This window comes from Vulpes lagopus, chromosome 17 (assembly GCF_018345385.1).
Source record: "Vulpes lagopus strain Blue_001 chromosome 17, ASM1834538v1, whole genome shotgun sequence".
Lineage (NCBI taxonomy): Eukaryota > Metazoa > Chordata > Mammalia > Carnivora > Canidae > Vulpes > Vulpes lagopus.
In genome coordinates, this window is record NC_054840.1 from 22,185,326 (window position 1) to 22,208,795 (window position 23,470).

The 23,470-nt window shown below is 39.0% G+C and overlaps 1 protein-coding gene across 2 annotated transcripts in view; it reads right to left on the reverse strand.

Moving 5' to 3' along the window:
* Positions 1-1,005: 1,005 nt before the first annotated feature.
* The window catches only part of RTP4 (receptor transporter protein 4), a 123,236-nt gene continuing 100,771 nt past the window's right edge, over positions 1,006-23,470 (reverse strand). For both annotated transcript variants that reach the window (XR_005984242.1, XR_005984239.1), the window contains 5 exons: positions 21,735-21,825; positions 17,538-17,639; positions 16,381-16,448; positions 11,738-11,855; positions 1,006-5,232 (listed from right to left, as the gene is read on the reverse strand). The gene's annotated coding sequence lies outside the window, so the exon portion shown is untranslated. The remainder of the gene's footprint in view (positions 5,233-11,737; positions 11,856-16,380; positions 16,449-17,537; positions 17,640-21,734; positions 21,826-23,470) is intronic.

Sequence of the window (23,470 nt, forward strand, 5' to 3'; positions counted from 1 at the left end):
TCCCATATCAGGGTCCCTGCATGGAGACTGCTTCTCCCTCTGCCTGTGTCTCTGCCTCTCTCTCTCTCTTTCTCATGAATAAATAAATAAAATCTTTATAAACAAAATAAAAGATGATCTTTTTTTCCCTTTATTCCCACTAGGGAAAGTTGATTTCATTGAGAGCAATAATACCTACCTGAAATCCTTTAAAATCTTTCTATTTCCTATGGATTAAGTATAAACTTCTCATTTTGCCAAATCAAGACCTTTGTAATAATACCCCAAACTCTTTTTCAGGACTTACCTTTCCCTATTTTCATTATTATTTTTATTAACATGTAAGGAAAACTCATTTCAAGTTTGAGAAAGAGCTTCCATAAAGTATAAAGGCTCACATATAGCTGGGATTTTTTGGCATTCCCACCAACCATTGGAGATACTTTGAAATATATTGAGTTTTGTTAGGACCTTCACAAAAAGTCATGCCTTCATGGCAGAGCTAAATTAGCTCCACAGTAAAAGCTGCTCTGGATTCGCTATAACAAAGCTTAAAAGTAAGCCTCAAAATAATCAGATCAATCTGCAAATAACTTAACTGTATCCCATTACACTTTTTAAAGGAATACAACTAAATATGACAACCAATCAATACATAAGATCTGGTATCCAATGAAAATTTTCCAGGTGTGCAAATAAATATGAAAATAAGATCCTTAATAGGGAAAAAGTAAATTACTAGAAACACGCTCAGAAATGACAGCTATGATGGAGATAGCTAATAAGGAACTTGAAATGACTATTATAAATATTCACAAAGATATAGAGTAAAACAAATATGGTAAGGAAAAATGGAAGATATTAAAAAATATCTAAATGGAACTTGGAGAGATGAAAAAATATATCAAAAATGAAAAATATACTAAATGAAATTGACAACAGATTAGACAGTGCAGAAGAAAAAAAATACTGAACTTGAAGACAGCAAAAGTTGCTATCCAAAATGAATAGCACATAGAAAAAAAAAAGACAGAAACAAGTGAACAGAGCTTCAGTGAGTGTGGGACAATATCAAATTATCTAACATACATAAATTGGAGTTTCAGAGAGAGGAGAGAAAGATGAAGACAGATAAAAATATTTGAAGAAAGAAAAGCAAAAGAATTTTTCCAAATTTGATGAAAACTGTAAACCCACAGATCCAAGAGTTTTGATAAACTCCAAGCAGAATAAATATTGAACACACACACACACACACACACACACACACACAATGGCAAACCATTATCAAGTTGGTAAACACTAGAGAAAAAGAAAAAAAATCCCAGCCATCAGAGAATAAAGACACTTTATAGTGAAAGGAATGAAGATAAGGATGATAGATTCTCTTTGGAAATGATGCAAGCCAGGAGACAATGGCGTGCAGAGACGTGGTCAACCTAGACTTCTACACCCAGAAATGAAAACAAAATAAAAACATTTTCAGACTAATGGAAGCTGAGAGAATGTGTCACCAGCCGAACCACACCACAAGAAATGTTAAAGGAAATCCTTAAGGAAAAATGACTCCTTCAATCTGGATCTCTTCTCTTTGTATGATTTTATAGTTTCCTCAACTGGATTCACTGATCTATGTCTTATTTTAATGGTTCCATATTATTTCTGCCATGAGATATAGGGTATATTGCAGACCTAGCCACTTAACCTGAGGTCAGGTTATAGTATAGGTTACAAGTATAATATTATTAAATAAAATAAAGCTTAATGACCTGCATCTTGGTGGTTTTGCCTTCAGAGTCCTGCAGATACATATGCCCCTCCAGAGGCCATCCTGAGTGTCAACTTGTTTAGCTCTTTCTCATAGGTTGCTGCTCTGTCCTCATATGCTTTCCTTTTCCATATCCATTCAATCCATTGTTCACACTGAAGCCAGAGTGACAATTGAAAGCTCAAATCTGATAACGCCACTCCCCTGGTTAATGTCTTTTCATGCTTTTGAATAGTAAGTAAGCCTCCTAAGCTTCTTATGATCTTTAATAATCCAGATTTGCCTATTGCTGTAGCATCATCTTTCATCATTTGCTGCTTCAACTTTTATTTCACCCATTACACAACTGACAGTCCTTGAATGTTCCATGTTCTCTTTTGCTTTCAGGACTCTGTTGAAATTATTCTGTTTTCCTCCAATGCTGTCCCTCTTCTTCCATGTCATCTGTTACCTACTCCTTAATGAAGCCCTTCCAACATCTCAGGCCTGGATTAGGTACTCCTCCCCTGTTCCTAAGCCTTTGGTAGTACTAGTCACACTAAGTTATAATTGCTTCCTTACTTCTGCCTCTTCAAATGAGACTGTGAGCAACTTGAGGGCAGGGACTGTCCGTTGCCTAGCATAGTACCTGATACGTTGTTGGGTGCTCCAAGAGATTTGTTGGCTGAATGGTAGCTATTAGTTAGTGACCGAACGTCATTATTAATTTTTCTAACCTCACTACACCTATCATAGTGCCTGACACATATTAGTCACTCAGCACATTTCACTACATTAAACATTTATACTTACTATGTATCTGACATATTGCAATGCCTTTTAGAAATGTGATTTAATTTAATCCTATCAACCGTCCCACCAGGAAGTATGTTTCATTACCCTCAACAAAAAGATTTGAAAAGTAAGACTCAGTAACTTTAAATAGCTTTCTCGGGCCAAATTAATGTCCATAATGGTTTCCCAATTCAGCTTCCATTTCCATTGAAGAAATATGTCTAAGAATAGGGGAAGAATAACAAGCAACTTCCTTACTCTCTGTCCACTCCTCCCTTTATCAGATTTATTTAAAGAAAAATAACTTAATGTCATTGCTACACATTTTCCCGGTTAAAAGTAAGAAAAAAGGAGCAAAGGAGCCTAACATTATGGAAACAAATAGCATTTATTCCCAGTGAATATTTGTGAAGTTTATCAAAGTGAAATGAATTCTGCGAAGAGGCAAATTATGGTCCTTGTATGATCAAATGTTTATCTGCAGGCATTTGATGGGCTTGAGAGTTGACAAGGACAATGGATATAATATCACAGGATCTATAATCAGTGCACAAACTGGAAAAAAGGATGAAATTGATGATGATCGTGACTTTGTCTTCTGATTGAGATATAGAATGCTTATGTTTTTACAGTCAAGTTAGACAGATTAGTTTGTATAGATGGATTAAGTGGCTGTCTATCTCGTATTGTTGGAAAGGGACAGTGAAGGCATCTCTGACTAAATACTTCTCGTAAATACCTAAAACATCGTTTGAAATTCACTATGAGGAAATCCAGTCAAACATTCTTTTGGGCAGAGAGTTTACATGGGAAATCCTGGTGTAACAGCCCCAGAAGGCTATGTGGAAAAGCATTCTGGCTTTTGAGGCCTGCTTTCTCCCTCTGCTGATAACTTATTCTGTAACTCTTGCAACACAACCAGCAGGGCTGCATTTTCCTCTGTACAACGAAGAGTGGGAACACTTGACCTGCATGTTTCATCAGCATTACCATTGCTGTGGATCTAGGGGGCTTCAGTCATCTTATCATTGCATGAGGCTAATCTGCCTCTGGTTCCTTCCCTCCTCAATTCCCAACTTTCTCCCACTATCACCACTGCAGTGTAGACCACTGAAATGATCAAGAGGTGATAGATTTGTGGAAATCATATAAATCAGGAAAATCCTAATTATTCTATCTATTTCTCTCCACTCCTTTGGTATGGTCATGGATATCAAGGATATGCTGCTAACTAGAAAACATTCCTCGTCTTCAGTGAGCCACAGTTTCACCATCTTTAAAATGAGATTCATAATGGGTACTTCTCAGTCTTCACTGCAGTCTTCTTTTGTCTCATCCTAAATTATAGGTGAGGTTTGAATGGGCAGTGATTTGCGATAGTGTTGAACAGGATGCCTGGTGTGAGATAAGGAGTGTAGGAAGTTACTCTCTAACCTTACTTTTGCTTTTCCAGAAGAGTAGTAGATCAAATAAAACCAACATACCCATCTTATACCAAATTTGTCCTATACAAATGTGTAGCACCTGACTTTTGATGGTTCCTCATGCCTAGAGAAATAAACAAATTATATGCTCCTGAGTCAACCACCTCTCAGTAAGCATGGTTTCTTCTGCAGAGCCTGATTTCTCTTACATGTCTGGAAATGAAGCAGCATCTAATTAGAGATGGGTTGCCTTAGTGAGAAGTTGCTTCTCATTAAAACTCTCATCCTTGAATTGCCTGCCTTGATTTTAAGAAACCCACTCTGCCAGAACTCCCATTGGTGCCTCCTGCCACCAAGAAATCTTAAATGGCTAGGGTTAGAGGGTCTGACAATGGTGTCAGTTTCTGTGTCTGATTTCATGTGACAATTAATTATAATATTTGTTCAGAAAAAAAAAAGAAGCCTGTTGTCATAGTGATAGCTGACTTCCCAATAAGACGCATAATACCCCCGGTTGAAGTATCTGCCTGCACAGATCCAAATATCAATTTGTTGTGTACACTGTAGAAATAATTGAGAGTATACTTCAGGGAGAAAAAAAATTTTATATGGACAGAGTTTCCTATACTTATGCTATTTGCATCTTCTCTGTACAACCATGATTTTTCCTCTGATTTCCATTTCTTTTTCCAAGAATGATACTTTTCAGGGACTTGGCTATATTTCAGAGACTAGTGGTGATGTCGCCTCCTTATATCCAGGAGGCCTTTAAAGCACTGAGGCCACTAAAGGGAATGTTTTATATTTGCTGGCTCTGTGACCTGAGGCAAGCCATGTTCCCTGTCTAAGCTACAATTTCTCCCTCTTATAAATGAAGAAGGTAGGACTAGGTCAGTGACTCTCATGGAGAAGTGGATAAAATATATCATACATAAGAATTATAAAAGAGAATTTGAGAAAGATAATGCAGTTTCATATTCTTGTTAATCCCCCCTTATAATAGAGATCAAGCCTGGAGGCCAATAGGGCATTATCACTTGTACAGTTAAGATCTTTCTAGATCTTAACTAGAAAGAGGCTAGAGCTTCTGACCCAAATGTTTGAATTGAAAACTGGGGAAAAGGGGATACTGAGTTTTCTCACCCTTCTGATTGTCCTGATATCTCCAGTTTGCTAACCTCAAAATTCCAGTAGATATGCCATGAGGTAAGCTCAAACTTTTTGTCCCATCTTTATTACGGAGTATAGCAGCTTTGCAGACACTGTCTTGAGTTCACACTGGAGGAGCTGGGGATATCAAAAGGAAGAGGAAATAATGGTCATCAGACAATATGTACAAGTCAAGTACTAACTGAGGCACTTTCATATCCATCTTTCTCACCAAAAACAAGAAGGAATCAGTCATTTTTCCAACAGTTATGTGGCCAGTAAGGGGAAAAGACCAGAATATTCCCCCAAACTCTTAAAACCATCCTTTTCCCATAATCCTTAAATGCAGAACTGGCCCTAGTTAGTCATCTCTCTGTCTGCCTCTCCCTTATCTCCACTAGCAACCTTAGACTTACAAACAAATATATTCCACAAATGAGATGCAGTACCAAGCTAGAGAGAGAATGGAAAGGGCACAGTTATCAGAACAGACAACTAATTATTGGGCCATATTCAGAGATAGGCTGTCTGAGGATTTTGCCCAGAAAAACTTCTAATTGTAGGGCATAAGAGAAAAATATTGGACTGAAAGGCTGTTAATATGAGTTTTGGCTTTGGCTTTTTATATTTGCTGGCTCTGTGACCTGAGGCAAGCCATGTTCCCTGTCTAAGCTACAATTTCTCCCTCTTATAAATGAAGAAGGTAGGACTAGGTCAGTGACTCTCATGGAGAAGTGGATAAAATATATCATATATAAGTATCATAAAAGATAATTTGAGGAAGATGATACAGTTTTATATTCTTGTTAATCCCCCTTATAATAGAGATCAAGCAAATGACTAATATAACAAAACCGAGGACCCTCAGATAGCTAATAACCACTCACTGAAACCTTCACTGGTTGTTTGAGAACAGTGGTTGAAACTGAAAGATGTTTTGTGGGCACAGATTAATGAATGAAAACAGGGAGCTCTCAGGAAGCTTAAATATACCAGTGTAGTGTGGGACCTATAAGCTATCAAAACTACCCAGCCAGATACTCCTTCTAGGATAAAGCACAGAATGGAGGCAAAACTGCTGAGGGTAGAGTCCACATCCAGCAGGACAGGGACATTGGGGATGATGAAATGAGAAAGCTTAGATAGAATGGAAGAGGGGGAAAGTCAGCAGATCTTAAAAAAATATGAAGAAATTTTCTACTCAAATTTCCCATTTCCTAAAAACAAAAGAAAAAGGTGTTATGGAGCTAGGAAGCCCCTCCTGACCTCTTTCTAAGAGTATGGTACTATGATTTCCAATTCAGTGGCCATTAGCCACATCAGGCTATTTTGATTTTAATTAACTAAAATTAAATAAAAGTAAAATTTAACTTTCTGTCATACTGGCCATATTCCAAGTTCTTACTAGTCACTTGTGGTGACAACATTATACAACACAGGACATGTCCATCACTCCAAAAAGTTATATTGCACATGCTGGAGGCCATCTAAGATGTAGCATAAGTCAACAGAATGAATGTAGTCAAATTCCATCCAAAGTTATTATAAGAACGAAGGGAATAAGCAAAATAATGTACCTACAGGAAAAAAAAAGGATTGGCATACTTATTGCCTAAAGATAGTCACCTAAAATACATAATAAATATCTTATATACATCATAAAAAATTTGGTTTTATGTGCCATCTAATCTGTGATATAAGTATTCAGTTCTGCCAGTAGAGAGCAAAATCAGCCACAGACATTAAGCCAACAGAGAGGTGTGGTTATGTTTTAATAAAACTGTTTACAAAAGCAGGTGGGGGCTGGATTTGGCCTACTGGCCATTCTTTACCAACCCTGGCTTTCAGCAATGAAATTATGTCAAGAGGACACATCCACAAAACAAAGAGAAACGGTAACCTAATAATCAAAATCAGCTACAAGAAAAGAAAAAAATGTGTCAAGTCTGTAGGCTGTAAATATAATAAATATAGGACGTGGAGGAAAATCAGGAACATTGACTCTATCTTAGGTTACAAATAAATCCTCAGTAAATTTCAAAGGAAAGAAAAAATACATAAAATTTTCTAATCACAATACATTAAAAATAAAAAATTAAATAAAAAAATAAGACTCATTAGATGCAGAGAAAGCATTTGACAAAATACAGCATCCATTCCTGATCAAACCTCTTCAGAGTGTAGGGATAGAGGGAACATTCCTCAACATCTTAAAAGCCATCTATGAAAAGCCCACAGCAAATATCATTCTCAAAGGGGAAGCACTGGGAGCCTTTCCCCTAAGATCAGGAACAAGACAGGGATGTCCACTCTCACCACTGCTGTTCAACATAGTACTGGAAGTCCTCGCCTCAGCAATCAGACAACAAAAAGACATTAAAGGCATTCAAATTGGCAAAGAAGAAGTCAAACTCTCCCTCTTCGCCGATGACATGATACTCTACATAAAAAACCCAAAAGCCTCCACCCCAAGATTGCTAGAACTCATACAGCAATTTGGTAGCATGGCAGGATACAAAATCAATGCCCAGAAATCAATGGCATTTCTGTACACTAACAATGAGACTGAAGAAAGAGAAATTAAGGAGTCAATCCCATTTACAATTGCACCCAAAAGCATAAGATACCTAGGAATAAACCTAACCAAAGAGGTAAAGGATTTATACCCTAAAAACTATAGAACACTTCTGAAAGAAATTGAGGAAGACACAAAGAGATGGAAAAATATTCCATGCTCATGGATTGGCAGAATTAATATTGTGAAAATGTCAATGTTACCCAGGGCAATTTACACGTTTAATGCAATCCCTATCAAAATGCCATGGACTTTCTTCAGAGAGTTAGAACAAATTATTTTAAGATTTGTGTGGAACTAGAAAAGACCCCGAATAGCCAGGGGAATTTTAAAATAGAAAACCATAGCTGGGGGCATCACAATGCCAGATTTCAGGTTGTACTACAAAGCTGTGGTCATCAAGACAGTGTGGTACGGCACAAAAACAGACACATAGATCAATGGAACAGAATAGAGAACCCAGAAATGGACCCTGAACTTTATGGTCAACTAATATTCGATAAAGGAGGAAAGACTATCCATTGGAAGAAAGACAGTCTCTTCAATAAATGGTGCTGGGAAAATTGGACATCCACATGCAGAAGAATGAAACTGGACCTCTCTTTCACCATACACAAAGATAAACTCAAAATGGATGAAAAATCTAAATGTGAAACAAGATTCCATCAAAATCCTAGAGGAGAACACAGGCAACACCCTTTTTGAACTTGGCCACAGTAACTTCTTGAAAGATACATCCAGGAAGGCAAAAGAAACAAAAGCAAAAATGAACTATTGGGACTTCATCAAGATAAGAAGCTTTTGCACAGCAAAGGATACAGTCAACAAAACTAAAAGACAACCTACAGAATGGGAGAAGATATTTGCAAATGACATATCAGATAAAGGGCTAGTTTCCAAAATCTATAAAGAACTTATTAAACTCAACAGCAAAGAAACAAACAATCCAATCATGAAATGGGCAAAAGACATGAAGAGAAATCTCACAGAAGAAGACATGGACATGGCCAACATGCACATGAGAAAATGCTCCGCATCACTTGCCATCAGGGAAATACAAATCAAAACCACAATGAGATACCACCTCACACCAGTGAGAATGGGGAAAATTAACAAGGCAGGAAACCACAAATGTTGGAGAGGATGTGGAGAAAGGGGAACCCTCTTCCACTGTTGGTGGGAATGTGAACTGGTGCAGCCACTCTGGAAAACTGTGTGGAGGTTCCTCAAAGAGTTAAAAATAGACCTGCCCTACGACCCAGCAATTGCGCTGTTGGGGATTTTCCCCAAAGATTCAGATGCAATGAAACGCCGGGACACCTGCACCCCGATGTTTCTAGCAGCAACGTCCACAATAGCCAAACTGTGGAAGGAGCCTCGGTGTCCATCGAAAGATGAATGGATAAAGAAGCTGTGGTCTATGTATACAGTGGAATATTCCTCAGCCATTAGAAACGACAAATACCCACCATTTGCTTCAACGTGGATGGAACTGGAGGGTATTATGCTGAGTGCAGTAAGTCAATCGGAGAAGGACAAACAGTGTATGTTCTCATTCATTTGGGGAATATGAATAATAGTGAAAGGGAATATAAGGGAAGGGAGAAGAAATGTTGGGAAATATCAGCAAGGGAGACAGAACATGAAGACTCCTAACTCTGGGAAATGAACTAGGGGTGGTGGAAGGGGAGGAGGGCAGGTGTTGGGGGTGAATGGGTGACGGGCACTGAGGGGGACACTTGATGGGATGAGCACTGGGTGTTATTCTGTATGTTGGTAAATTGAACACCAATAAAAAATAAATTTATTAAAAAAAAAATAAGACTCTTCTACCTAGATTTTTTTTTAAAAAGTGCTATCGGGATCCCTGAGTGGCGCAGCGGTTTGGCGCCTGCCTTTGGCCCAGGGCGCGATCCTGGAGACCCGGGATCGAATCCCACATCAGGCTCCCGGTGCATGGAGCCTGCTTCTTCCTCCGCCTGTGTCTCTGCCTCTCTCTCTCTCTCTCTCTCTGTGACTATCATAAATAAATAAAAATTTAAAAAAAAGTGCTATCAAATAAATCTTGGTTCAAAGAAACGATACAAAACAAAATCGCAGAATTCCTTGAAAAAGAACTGAAGTGACCATATCACAAATCAGAATCCATGAAAAACAGCTGAAGCACCTACCAAAGGAAATTGTATAGTGTTAAATGACCATTTAAATAAAAACTAATGAAACACATGAATTAAATAATCAAGAGTTTAGAAAAAGAATAAGTAACCCAAAAGAAAAAGTAATATGGGTCAAAGCAGAAATCAATGACAGAAAATGGAAAACCAGTAAAAATAATAACTAAAGGTAAAAACTGGCTCTGTGGGAAAAAAATAAACAAAATGTTTAAACCATTGGCTAAGCCAATGTTACATAAAAGAGTAAATTATAAATATATAATGTTAGAAATGATTAAAAATAATTTTAAAAAGCAAGATATTTTTTAAACTATGAGATTAATTTGTAAATCTATGCAAAAACATTTCAAAACTGTGATGAAATAATTTCCTGAAATTATGACTTATCAAATTTTACTCCAGTAGAGATAGAACCATCTTGGAAAGCCAATTACCATTAAAAAAAAAAAAGAGCTAATATATTTAAAGAATAGAAAAGCACCAAGACCAGGTTGTTTCTATTTCTGTAAACAGACTAGGTTCTCCTTAAAGATATCTTCCTTCCCTTGTCTGTCCCTTAAAATTTTAGTAAGCTTTCTTAAACATATGATCTCTGTGCATTAACATTTTGAAATTTATGTACTTATACACTTATTAAAGGCATTCTGTGAAATTGATGTTGTGTAGGGAATGCAGCAATTGTGGTGGGACTGGGGAGGTCATGTGGTAGCAGGAGGCTGTGTCAGCCAAGACAGCAGAAGCCTCCAACCAGCAGAAGCAGCATAATCCAGTAGCTGTACACTGGACAGACCTGTGCTTGAATTCTGATTCCTTCAAATTATGGCTTTATGACTTTGGGCAAGTTATTTAATTTCTCCAAACATTATTTTCCTCACTTTTAAAACGCAAATAATAAAACTTACCTTCCTTATGTGGTTGGTATGAGGATTAAATGGGATAACATTTATAAAGTGCTTGGCTTGTCAGTAACATGGAGTAACCATTCAGTGAATGGTAGCTATTGTCATTGAGCGGGGCACCATTGATAATAATGTGATGTCCCTGATATTTCTGCAAGGTTTACAAACTGGGAAAGCAAACTGAAATATGGATTTGATCTCAAAATTCAATCTTTGTGTCTGAGGAAATATTGTGATCTGAATCTTTCTGTTCTTTCCCTCGATCTTCCTAATTCAAAATTTTGTCCTCAAAGAACATTGGATAAAAACGGTGGTTTGGAAACCTTTATGTTGTTTTGCTCTACTCTCAAAACCCATTTAAACAACAGTAAAGTGATATATTTTAAAAGGCAAACATCCACAAGAGTGGAAAAAGTGAAAAAAGACAAAGCTGTAAGCAAAAAAATTTTAGAAAGTGAAATACAAATGAATGTGTGCTGACTAATTTAGTAGCCCAGAAAAAGCTAAACCTTAAACCAACACTGGTAAAAGTTGAAAAAAAATCTGTTTATATGCAGAAACTCTCAACAATGTATGAATTCACATCAAGTACCCCAGGACTTGAGGACGAACAAGCTTACTTAAAAGTCTGTTTATGACTCAGTTAGATCTCTAGATCCCCTCCCTACCCCTTATGGCCAGACAAATACCCATCCCCACTTTGGTAGAAATCTGGAGATGTGTTTTCTGCATAGGATACAATAGGTGCACCCTGGACTAGAGAATACTAGACACAGTTGAGAGTAGGGTATCATTCTGAAAACAGGAATAGTAAGAAAATGTATGTATCCTAAATGGTGACATTTGCAGCCAGCTCTGCCAGCAGAGCTCTAAGAATGCCAGCTCCAGGGAAACACAGTGTCCTTCAGTGTAACGCTGGAGGATTCTTCCCCTGAAATATGATCAACCTAAGGGGAAAAATGTATAGATACTGTTATAAAATGGCTTAAACTTACCATTAAAGCCTGTAAGCAAAAAGTCACACCTATGAGCCCAGAGCTTCCAATAAACTTTTCTTGTAACCTAGACTTGCTTGTTTGTATGGTGCCCAAAGGATGACCATCCATCTCTAACCTGAAATACAGATAATAAAACACACATAATAGGTACCTTAGAGAAGACAGATAGAGTTTAGGGACAAGACACCCTGAAGGGGAAAAAATACAGACACACACACACACACACACACACACACACACACACACAGATGTATATAATACATTTACACATACATACTTCAGAGCATCGAGACACTATATTGCATTCATGAGAAAAGAAGAGGGTACTTTTAAAAAGCATATTAAGTAGGGCACTTAGGTGGCTCAGTCAATTAAGCATCTACCTTCTGCTCAGGTCATGATTTCAGGGTCCTGGGATGGAGCCCCATGTCTGGCTCCCTACTCAGTAGAGGAGTCTACTTCTCCCTTGCATTCCACCCCTCCCCTGCTCATGCTCTTTCTTTGTCTCTCAAAAATAAGTAAATAAAATCCTTAAAAAGAAAAGTATACTAAGAGATGAAGGAAAACCTAGAAATTGAAAGTATGACAGCAGATAAATAAAAATTCAATAGAGGAAATAGAAATTAAGGATGAAGATGTATACTCTAAGATAGAACAAAAAGACATACAGAAAAATAGGAAAGAAAGATGAGAAAATAAAAGGATCGGTCCTTGAGGTCCAATGTCTAAATTATAGGGTTTCCTTTTTTTTTTTTTAATAGTAGGGTTTCCAAAAGGAAGAGAAGCAAGGAAATGGGAGGGAAAAAAATACCAACCAAATAGGTCAGGAAAAATTCCCAGAAGTGAATGACATCAGCTTCCAGATTGTAAGGACCTGCCAAATACCCAGGGCAATGAAGACAAATATTTTAATGAAGGGAGAAGGAAAGAAGGAAGGAGGTAGGGAGACAGAGGGGAAGAAGAGGAAGAAAAAAATAGAGGAGAAGGGGAGCGGAGGAGAGGGAAGAAAAATTACAATAACCCACAAAGAGCCACAAATTGGAAAAATTTCAGGGTCTTGTCAATAGTCACATTAGAAGCTAGAAGACCATGTAAGGAAGCCCTCAAAATTCTCAATGGAGTGATTCCTAAGTTAGAATATCATACTTAAACAAACTATCAGTCAGGTAGGAGAATAAAATAAAGACATCTTCAGAGATGTAAGTTCTCAAAATTCTACCTCCCGGATACTCTTTTTCAGAGAGCTCTGCTCTGCCAAAGAATGCACGTCCTTTTAATAAGGTAGAAAACAAAAAACAAAAAGAACATAGGGCTACAGAAATAGAAGATCCAACATACAAAAGGCAGGAAAGAAGTCTTAGTGATGACTGAAAAGGCAGATCCTACAGTGCTATTAAAATCAGCAGGTTCTCCTCTTCCACTGTTGGTGGGAATGTGAACTGGTGCAGCCACTCTGGAAAACTGTGTGGAGGTTCCTCAAAGAGTTAAAAATAGACCTGCCCTACGACCCAGCAATTGCACTGTTGGGGATTTACCCCAAAGATTCAGATGCAATGAAACGCCGGGACACCTGTACCCCGATGTTTCTAGCAGCAATGTCCACAATAGCCAAACTGTGGAAGGAGCCTCAGTGTCCATCGAAAGATGAATGGATAAAGAAGATGCGGTTCATGTATACAATGGAATATTCCTCAGCCATTAGAAACGACAAATACCCACCATTTGCTTCAACGTGGATGGAACTGGAGGGTATTATGCTGAGTGAAGTAAGTCAATCAGAGAAGGACAAAGATTAGATGGTCTCATTCATTTGGGGAATATAAATAATAGTGAAAGGGAATATAAAGGAAGGGAAAAGAAATGTTGGGAAATATCAGGAAGGGAGACAGAACATAAAGACTCCTAACTCTGGGAAACGAACTAGGGGTGGTGGAATGGGAGGAGGGTGGGGGGTGGGGGTGACTGGGTGACGGGCACTGAGGCGGCCACTTGACGGGATGAGCACTGGGTGTTTTTCTGTATATTGGTAAATTGAACACCAATAAAAATTAATCTATAAATTAAAAAAAAAAGCTACACATAAATAAATAAATAAATAAATAAATAAATAAATAAATAAATAAATAAAAATAAATAAAATCAGCAGGTTCTGCACCCCGATGTTTCTAGCAGCAATGTCCACAATAGCCAAACTGTGGAAGGAGCCTCGGTGTCATCGACAGATGAATGGATAAAGAAGCTGTGGTCTATGTATGCAATGGAATATTCCTCAGCCATTAGAAACGACAAATACCCACCATTTGCTTCGACGTGGATGGAACTGGAGGGTATTATGCTGAGTGAAGTAAGTCAATCGGAGAAGGGCAAACATTATATGGTCTCATTCATTTGGGGAATATAAAGAATAGTGAAAGGGAATAAAGGGGAAAGGAGAGAAAATGAGTGAGAAATATCAGAAAGGGAGACAGAACATGAGAGACTCCTAACTCTGGGAAATGAACAAGGGGTAGTGGAAGGGGAGGTGGGCGGAGGGGGGGGTGAGGGTGACTAGGTGACGGGCACTGAGGGGGGCACTTGATGGGATGAGCACTGGGTGTTAATTCTATATGTTGGCAAATTGAACACCAATAAAAAATAAAAATAAATAAAATAAAATCAGCAGGTTGGAGCACAACAGAAGGAACTAGGAAGGAATTCTTCAAAAATATATCATTGATGGAATAACTGATGTCTTTGAACATTTTAAGATGAGAGTATAACACTTGGCAGAAGTTTGGATGAATTGGTGTTATCTACATAGAAGAATAAGCAAATTTAAAAAAAATACAAGACCATTATTAGCCCTAAAGAAAATTAAAAAAAAGTTAGGGTGTCGGGGTTGCTCAGTCGGTTGAGTGTCCGACTCTTGGTTTTGGTTCAGGTCATGATCTCAGGGTCATGAGATTGAGCCTCATGTTGGGCTCCCTGCTCAGTGTGGAGTCTACTTGAGAATCTTTCTCCCTCTGCACCTTCTCTCTCTCTCTCTCTCTTCCTGAAATCAATAAATAAATCTTAAAAAGGAAGAGAGAAAAAAAGAAAACAAAAAGTTCTTTAGAAAGGAAAAGTGATGGGTGAATACTGCAGGATTTAGCTGGGAAGAATGTTTAAACTCAGAACACTGGCCTGGCCCAAATCAGATGTAACTGTCATGAGAAGACTTGGGCTGGACTGATACATATATGTGATCATGGAAGAGGAGGTATTGAAAAATCAAGAAGTAGCAATATCTGGAACAAAACAAAACAAAAACAAAAACAAATGTAGCTGAAATCGTTGATAGTGGTTGCGTCTGGGGAAGGGCCTCTAGAGGGCAGGCAACAGGGGACCACTCCTTTCTGAAACAAATTTGTGAAGTCATCAACTCTAAATGTAAATGTGTAATTTTGATGAAAACAAGGGCACAAGCATACTAGAAAGCAGAAGCAAAATTTCTCAAATAAGCCATGAGCTCTCTGCCTGTGGATTTCTCCACAATTTTAAAAGGTTTCTGGGCATGCTAAGACACAGTGTATTTTCCTCATCCACCACAATGTGGGACAATGTGAGAGACAAGGTGTTTGGGAACGAAACTGCCCCACCAACCCTGTTATAGTGACCAACGTTCACGAATAATCACAGTTTTTACAAATACAAACCCCACACAATTTTTTTGAGTATTTTTTTCTTTACAGTTTCTGCTGGGATTCCTAGATAGCTGCATCTTTGGTGAATGAGTGGGAACAAAAGATTACCAATAGACAGAGAGCAGTCAGGAGAAGCAACCAGACTTGCGACCAGATGGCAGTTAGCGAGGCTGGGACAGCCAGTAGTCAGCAGAATGCAAATAACAGCAATGCTAATCATTCACATGAATGTAAAACTCCTAGCTTATGAAAAACCCACAGGCTTAGAAAAATATGTCTGCTATAATTGAGAAGAAGATCATTGTTTTTATTTAACAAGATAGCTACAGTGTAGGCATTTGGGGTCAACAGCCCCCTCCAGGCTCCTAGCCAATAACCAAGATCAACTGTGAGCCATGTGAGTGAACCACCTGGGATGCCGCCCATTCAAGCCAGGTAATGCCAAACCCAACTTCTATCTGTAACCCCTTGAGAGCCCCATAAGTGAGAATCACCCAGCGGAGCCTCGTCAATCCAAAGAACAACGAAATGTTATAATAAATTTGTGGTCTAAGCCACTAAGATTTGGGGAGATTGGTTATGTAGCAATGAATAAGCAGAACAAGGAAACTCTACTCCAGCCCTCTCATGTCCCAATAGGAAAATAAAATCCTAGGACAGGGGGTAATTTGGCCAAGGTCTCACCACAGAGAAGACTCAGCCCTTCAAGCCTTTGGGCCATGATTCCTCATCAAGGCCATCGAATCTATACTAAATACTGCCAGTGTCTTCCTCGCCTTCCTCCTTCCCTTTCTCCTCCTCCTTTTCCTCTTCTTGTAACCTTTTATCTTGATATTTTCAATTTACAGGAAAGTTTCAAGAATAGCACAAGAAATTCCCTATACTGTTCACTCTGATTAACTAACTGTTTGCATTTTACCTCATTTGCCAGTGTTTTTCTCAAGAGAACATTCTCCCGCAGGGAGGCTGCCCACAAACCTGATTCATGCCGAGTGGTTAGCCACTGGTCAGCACATCCCAGCAGGTAGGAGAAGAGAAATGGGCACCTGAGGATGAGAAGGGTAGAAAGGAAATGTGTGGGAGAAAAGAAAAGTGTTAATCAAGAAGGGATGTCAAAAGGGAGAATGGAATCACTCAATATCAATTTTTCCTCATCAAGATATTCCCCAGAAGCAGTTCCCTAAGCTGTGCATATTGAACTTGAAGTCTGAAGGCACAAGTTAGAATCTTACCACTGGCTGTATGACCCGTGGCGAGTTCCCTTCTGTTGTTGAGCTTCGGTTTTTACCTTTGGGTATAAACCACGTCAGTGAGCCAACACATTGGAAGGGCTTTGCAAATGATGCAGATGAAAGGAATTTTAACCACCCGTGTCTGTGGAATCACTTGGAGAGCTTATTAAAAATCCTAATGCTACTGCCCCATCTGCAGAAATCCCTATTTCAATGGTCTGGGGTCCAGGCACTGTAGTTTTTAAGAGATCTTGTATAATTGCTAAGGGCTGTCAAGGTTGAGAATCACTGTGATAGATAACATTGCCATCGCTCAGGGGTTGTTTGAACTCCTGGAACCCTCTGGGCCAGATGACCTCTGTCTCGGCCCCTTTCCCACTTCTGCTACATCTCTCTCGGCACCAAAGTAAACCTCAGAGTTTGGAGGATCCTCCATTCTAAGCCTGGGGTGCTTCACCTTTATTTAATCATCCCATTTCTGCATTATCCCTTTCTTTGTCCCTGATGATCGACACCAGAAAGTTGCTTCCAGAAAGAGCTTCCTAGGTTCCCAACCCCTCTGCTACTAACCAGAGGTTTTCTGTTTCCACTGCAGTTCAGCAGCTGCCATTCTTCCCATTCTATAATGGGAATCTTGCCATTCTATAAACACCTAATTGCTGGCATGCAGATCTATGTAGTTTGGGATTGGTAGGAATTATGACTCATATGTAAATACCTTTGAAAAGAAAAGAAGAAAAGAAGTGTGGGAGGGATTTTATATTCCTTGGTGGTCTTAGCAGGACAAAAGAAGAATTTCCCAGATAGAGCATAACTTTTATTTTATTACAAAAATATCTTTCGTGGTGCATTTAGCTTCTTTTTTCTTTTTTTGGTACAAATATTCAGAAATGAACTACTCACTTTATTTTGAAGTTTAAATTCTTCTATCCCTCCTTCCATCTCCTACTTCTGCTCCTTCCTTCCCCTCTTTCATCCTTCTTCTCTCTTTCCTCCTTCCTTCCTCTGTTAAAGAAAAAATGATCAGGACACTTGTTAAAGACAGTAAGGCAAACTATATTCAAGGGAGGAGATTATCACAATATTAGTACGGATCACTGCAATGGGGCTCAACTCTAAATACAAGGAAAAGTGGGAATTTAGAGCTAAGAAGCAAAGTGGAGGTTGGTAATGGAAAACTATTAAGAGAAAACATCAGAGAATTAGGGGGTGTCTGGTGGCAGGCCAGGGGATCACCCAGGGGGATGGGGAAGGAGGAAGTAGCTAATTAAATAGGAAAGGCCCTCAGATGTGGGGAGTGGGGGATTCTTGCTAAAATTGGACCAGGCAGGGATCCCTGGGTGGCGCAGCGGTTTAGCGCCTGCCTTTGGCCCAGGGCGCGATCCTGGAGACCCGGGATCGAATCCCACATCGGGCTCCCGGTGCATGGAGCCTGCTTCTCCCTCTGCCTGTGTCTCTGCCTCTCTCTCTCTCTGTGTGTGACTATCATAAATAAATAAAAAAAAAATTAAAAAAAAATAAATAAAAAAATAAAATTGGACCAGGTAAAGATGGGCATAGAAGCCTAGTTGAGAGGAGAATTCAGAGGAGTCTAATCAGAGTTTGGTCAAGGAAAGAATGTTTGTCACCTCCTAACCCTCACCCTTCCCTAATTCCCGAGTAATAGGGAGACAACAAAACACAATTTGAAATATGTTATAATAGAATTATATAAACTTTTGTGGAAGTATTCACCTTTGTTTGGGATAGGTACAGGAGAGGGGATATTTTATTTGAATTTGGAAAGATGGGCTTGAGATTTCTTCAGGCAGAGACGGGAAGAAAGATACTCTGGGCAAAAGAACAGCAGGTGTGAGAGCCCAGGGCAGGAACTAACAGGATGTGTCAGGAGAATTGCCTTGGAAGCTGAGAGAACAAGAGTGTTCTCGCAGGGGAAGAAAAGATGATGAATGAGGGATTGTTGTCCAGGACTGGCTGGTGCAAGAAATTCTTAGGGGAAACATCTTTGGTCAGAAGTCTGGTTGGTTCCCCGTTTCTCAGATTCGCACACTCTATTTTCTTAGCATCTGTAGAGGCCATCAGATTGGAACTTGTCCTACACCCTTTTACTGCTTGCTCCTGTATTCACTGTTTCCACCCTGCAAAACTTTCTCTACAACTATTATGTATATCGATCTGGTTTGTTTGCTTGTTCATACCTTTGTTGTCCATCTTCCTCTTCTAGGATATAAACTCCATGAGGGCATGGCCTTTCTTAGTTTCCCACTGAATTCCCAGAACTCAGCCAGTATAGGACACTTGCTAAGTGTTCCACAAATTTGCTGAATAAAGCACATGTTTTTGACCGGAGCCGTCCCTTCCCACGGACCAGAATACTAATGTCCTCTACCTCATTCTCAGTGTCAAGGTCTCTCAGAAGTAAGATCAGAATTCTTATTGATGAGCATGGAAAGAAAATAAAAAGAAATGGGAGCCCTAAGGAAAACCCTAGCTGGGTGAGGCCTGATGAGATGCCCCTGCTCCACAACAGAGAGCACTTACCTGCTCCCAGATCCTGGGCTTCTCTCCCTGGCCCCTCACCCCTGCCCAGTTCCGCCAACGACTGCTACCCAGGAAGCTCATTAGCCTTTTCTGCCCATAGTCTTCAGAATGCCACATCCCATCTCCCTGGGGACTTTCTCCTTGGTGCTGTCAATTCTACAGTCACAGCTGAGACTGGGACTGGGGGGAGCGGAGAGGACTCTGTCTTCAAACTCTCAGGAGGGGAGCAAAGGAAGAACCAGCACTTTTGTGCCTTGTGGGTAGGAGAGTGACATAGGGTTAGAGAAGTCAAAGGCTCATCATTAGTTGTTTTTTTCTGACAAACCTGGAGGGCTTTAGGAGTGTCTTTTTGTTGTTTTTGTTTACTTCAAAGTCAAGCAAAGTCTCGTAATGAAAGCTTCTTCCAAACCCCTTTTCTTTGGTTAAAAAGATCAACTCAAAAAAGCCTATTTAAAAAAGAAAAAAAAAAAAAGCAAATAATCTGAGGAGTGTTTTTATTTTATCTCTCTTCCAAGGAAGGAAAAAAGACTTTGCATCAGCTAAAGACAGAGTCATCTGTTTCTGGGCCTTGAGTGCTCATGAGTGAATCCTGTAGCTAAAGGCAAATTTCCATTTCAGCCGCCTAGACTGCCCTAATTACCTGGCGGAAATCACGGAAGGTGATGCCAAGTGGCATTTGAGCCTGTCATTTTCTTTTACTGTTTGGGGGATTCAGATATTTTCCACTCTAATGTGGCAAAATATTCAATCAGCTTAAATTATGCATGCACTCCAGATCAAGCCAGCTAGATGTCAGGAGCAATTCAATATTTTTTTTGAATTTGGGAGACTGAAAGTCAGCAAGATAAAAGTTTAGAAGAGCTATATACAAATTAACTTTGTAGTATGTGGTAAACAAGTATAGAAGTGAGAAAACTTTTTGTCCCTGGCTGTACCAATTTCTGGGATCATTAGACAATTTGCATTAGTAATATTCTGGCAATACTGAACAGACAGTTTTAATTTCCACTGCCCCATCTTGAGTTTCTAAGTATTCTTCATTTCTAAAAATAGATGCCAAATAACATGTTCTATTTGTCACACTCTTTGTGAGTGTGACCGTATTGCCCCACATCTGTGTCATTGCATTCATTTTTTGAGGGGAGGAAACCATCAGGGTCAAGTTGACTTTATAGGGGTGAGTTTGGCATTTCTGGTTACCTTATGTGATATCATTGATTAATTTCAGGAATTCAGGAAACATTTATAAAACATCAACTATGTGACAGAAACTGAGCCAGGGTCAGCGTGATTGAAACCTTGGTGCTGTACACAAGCCTGACTCCTACACTCCTGCCATATAGCTCAGTAACTGATGCAAGGTAGAATGAGATAAGTGTCCTGGAGACCAAGCAAACTCAGGACTCATGGTGGGAACATGGGGAAAGGTGATTCCTTATGAGTCAAGGATCCAAGGAGAAGTAGAAATTGTTAAGGATGTGTTAGACTTCCACATATATGTGTGTTTGCAGAATGTGCTCTAGACAGAAGAAACTGCTTGAGCAAAGATACGGATCTGTACAAAATCAAGTGTGCTGTGGTGATAGTGAGTATTGTGGCTGGAGACCAGGATGTCAATGGTGCCCAGAGGGGAGGTGTTGAATGAGTGGAACACAATAAACCTCAAAAAGACTATGGAGAACTTTGGTTGACAGATTGAGGGATCTGATCAAAATTTAGTGGGCAAGAGAGAGCCACCTAAGGCTTCTGAGCAAAGGCAGAACAGAGACAGAGCAGTTTGGGAAGATACTTTGAGGCACAGTGTCACAGGGCCTGGGGCTGGCCGTGGCCACCAGAGTGGCATGGAGGAATGACATGCTTTACTGCCAATCCATCTTCATTGGGCCAGCTCCACAATAGGGGACGCTGGGAACACGGAGATGCATGACCAAGTTGCCTCACTGCAAGAAGTTCACAGTAGACTAATGCCATATCCAGCCAACCTTGCCTCCAGGGACTCCTGCTCATGTAACTGAGGACTTTCTGATCGTGTCTCTCTCTAATGGCTAATTCTCAGACAAAAAAGTGAAAAGTTCTGACACTCATCCAGACATGAAATTTGCCAAAGACAGAGACCTGGATATTTTGAAAAGTACGAAAAGGAGATTATGTTTTTTATTAAAATATTTGCTAAAAACGAACACCAAAACCCAATCTTTAGAACATGGCATCGCCTTTATCTCCGATAATTTGGATCCAGGAAATCTGGATTCCAATCTTGAGATTTACCTGCATCTCGATTTTGTTTTCCTCATCTGCAAAGTAGTCATAATTCTTAGTCTTTCTGCTTTAGATGAGATTGTGAATATTAAAGTATTGTGTCAACTGTGAATATTAAAGAATTACCATAAGTGATCAAATTCTGGGTTAAATAAAAATTTCATTGTAAGATACCTATAGCAGGTGATGAATTGAGTTCCCCCACTCCCTTACCACACTGTTCAAAACCTCAGAACTTGATTCTCGTGACCACCTTATATATTTCCAACAAATTGTATGTCCCTAGACTGTAAGTTTCACCTGGTTAAGGAATCCTGCTGGTCATTCATCAAGGTATCTCGTAACACCTAGAGCTTTTCCTGGTACAGAGTAGGCACTCCACAGATACTGGCTGAAAGAAATAAAATAATGACTATAAGCACTTTTCCCTTCATATTGGATATGATCCTTTTAAAAAAAAAAGATTTTATTTGTTCATAAGAGACACGAACTCCCTGTAGGGAGTCTGATATGATATTTGATCCCGGAACCCTGGGATCACGCCCTGAGCTGAAGGCAAACGCTCAACCACTGAGCCACCCAGGTGCCCCTAGATATGGTTCTTTTATTTCTGGCCTTTAGCTACTTACCACCCTACATTTACATTATCTTTTTTTTTTCCCGCCAAAAAAAAATTGTGAATATCTACTATGTACTGGATCTGATATTAAGCGCTGAAGATAAAATGGTGAGGAAAAAATGACTCGGCTCTTGCTTTTATGGAATTTATAATTGAATACATTTTTATTATAATCAGCTTCACAGATCCTATCTTTGTCAGACTAATTCTACATATTGTTATTTGTATTAACATCCTTTAAAATTAGAAATTGGGGATCCCTGGGCGGCTCAACCGTTTGGTCCCTGCCTTTGGCTCAGGGTGTGATCCTGGAGTCCAAGGATCAAATCCCACATGGGGCTCCCTGCGTGGAGCCTGCTCCTTCCTCTGCCCGTTTCTCTGCCTCTCTCTCTTTCTGTGTGTGTCTCTCATGAATAAATAAAATCTTAAAAAAATTAAATTAAATTAAATTAAATTAAATTAAATTAAATTGACTATAGTTAACTGAACCATTTGAAACCTCTTGGAGTATCTCAAGCCCAAATGAAAAAGAACTCTCATAAAGATTGACAACTGAATTTTTAAAAATTTATTTAATATTTATACCACTGATGGTTAAAGCATAATTATACCAAAGAAGTTTTTTTTTTTTTTAACTTATTTATTTGACAGAGAGAGAAAGAGAACACAAGCAGGGGGAGCGGCAGAGGGAGAGGGAGAAGCAGGCGCCCTCCTGAGCAGGGAGCCCAGATGTTGATGCAGGGACTCTATCCAAGGACTCTGGGATCATGACCCCAGCCAAAGGCAGACACTTAACCAACTGAGACACCCAGGTGCCCCTGAAGAGGTTTTTTGTTTTTTTTTTTTTAAATAAATTTCGATTACTGATAGAGCATTGAATGGCTCTCCTAACATGGAAAACTGAATTTTTTGAAATTCAACACGTTTTTAAAATTAAATTAGGTCAACCAACCAAAGAGTGAGCACGTACATTTAAGTATACATGTGTATGCTACATGGCCAGAGAACCAATTTACAAACTGGTCACACTTCAACCAAATATTTTATATATTAAAGAAAAAATAAAATAGTGGGTTCCAGAAAATACAAGGATTTATCAAAATTGTCAATCAGCAAAGCCTAAGAGAAAGATTTGAGATAAAATTGTCATTGAAAGTATTCCTGCTTCCAGTAATCTATTTTCATCTTTTTTAAAAATTGATTTCTAACTTATTGATGCCATGACCAGAGAATGTAGTATCAAGTTCCTTAAATTTTATTGGGACTTCTCTGGTGTAACATGAAGCTATATTTCTGCAAAAATTCCATGTAGGCTCAAAAATGATGCACACTCTCCTATTGCTGGATATTGTATATATGTTTTTAGTTGATTGCAAGTTTAGAATTATCTTCATAGATAATTAAAGTTTTTATTAAT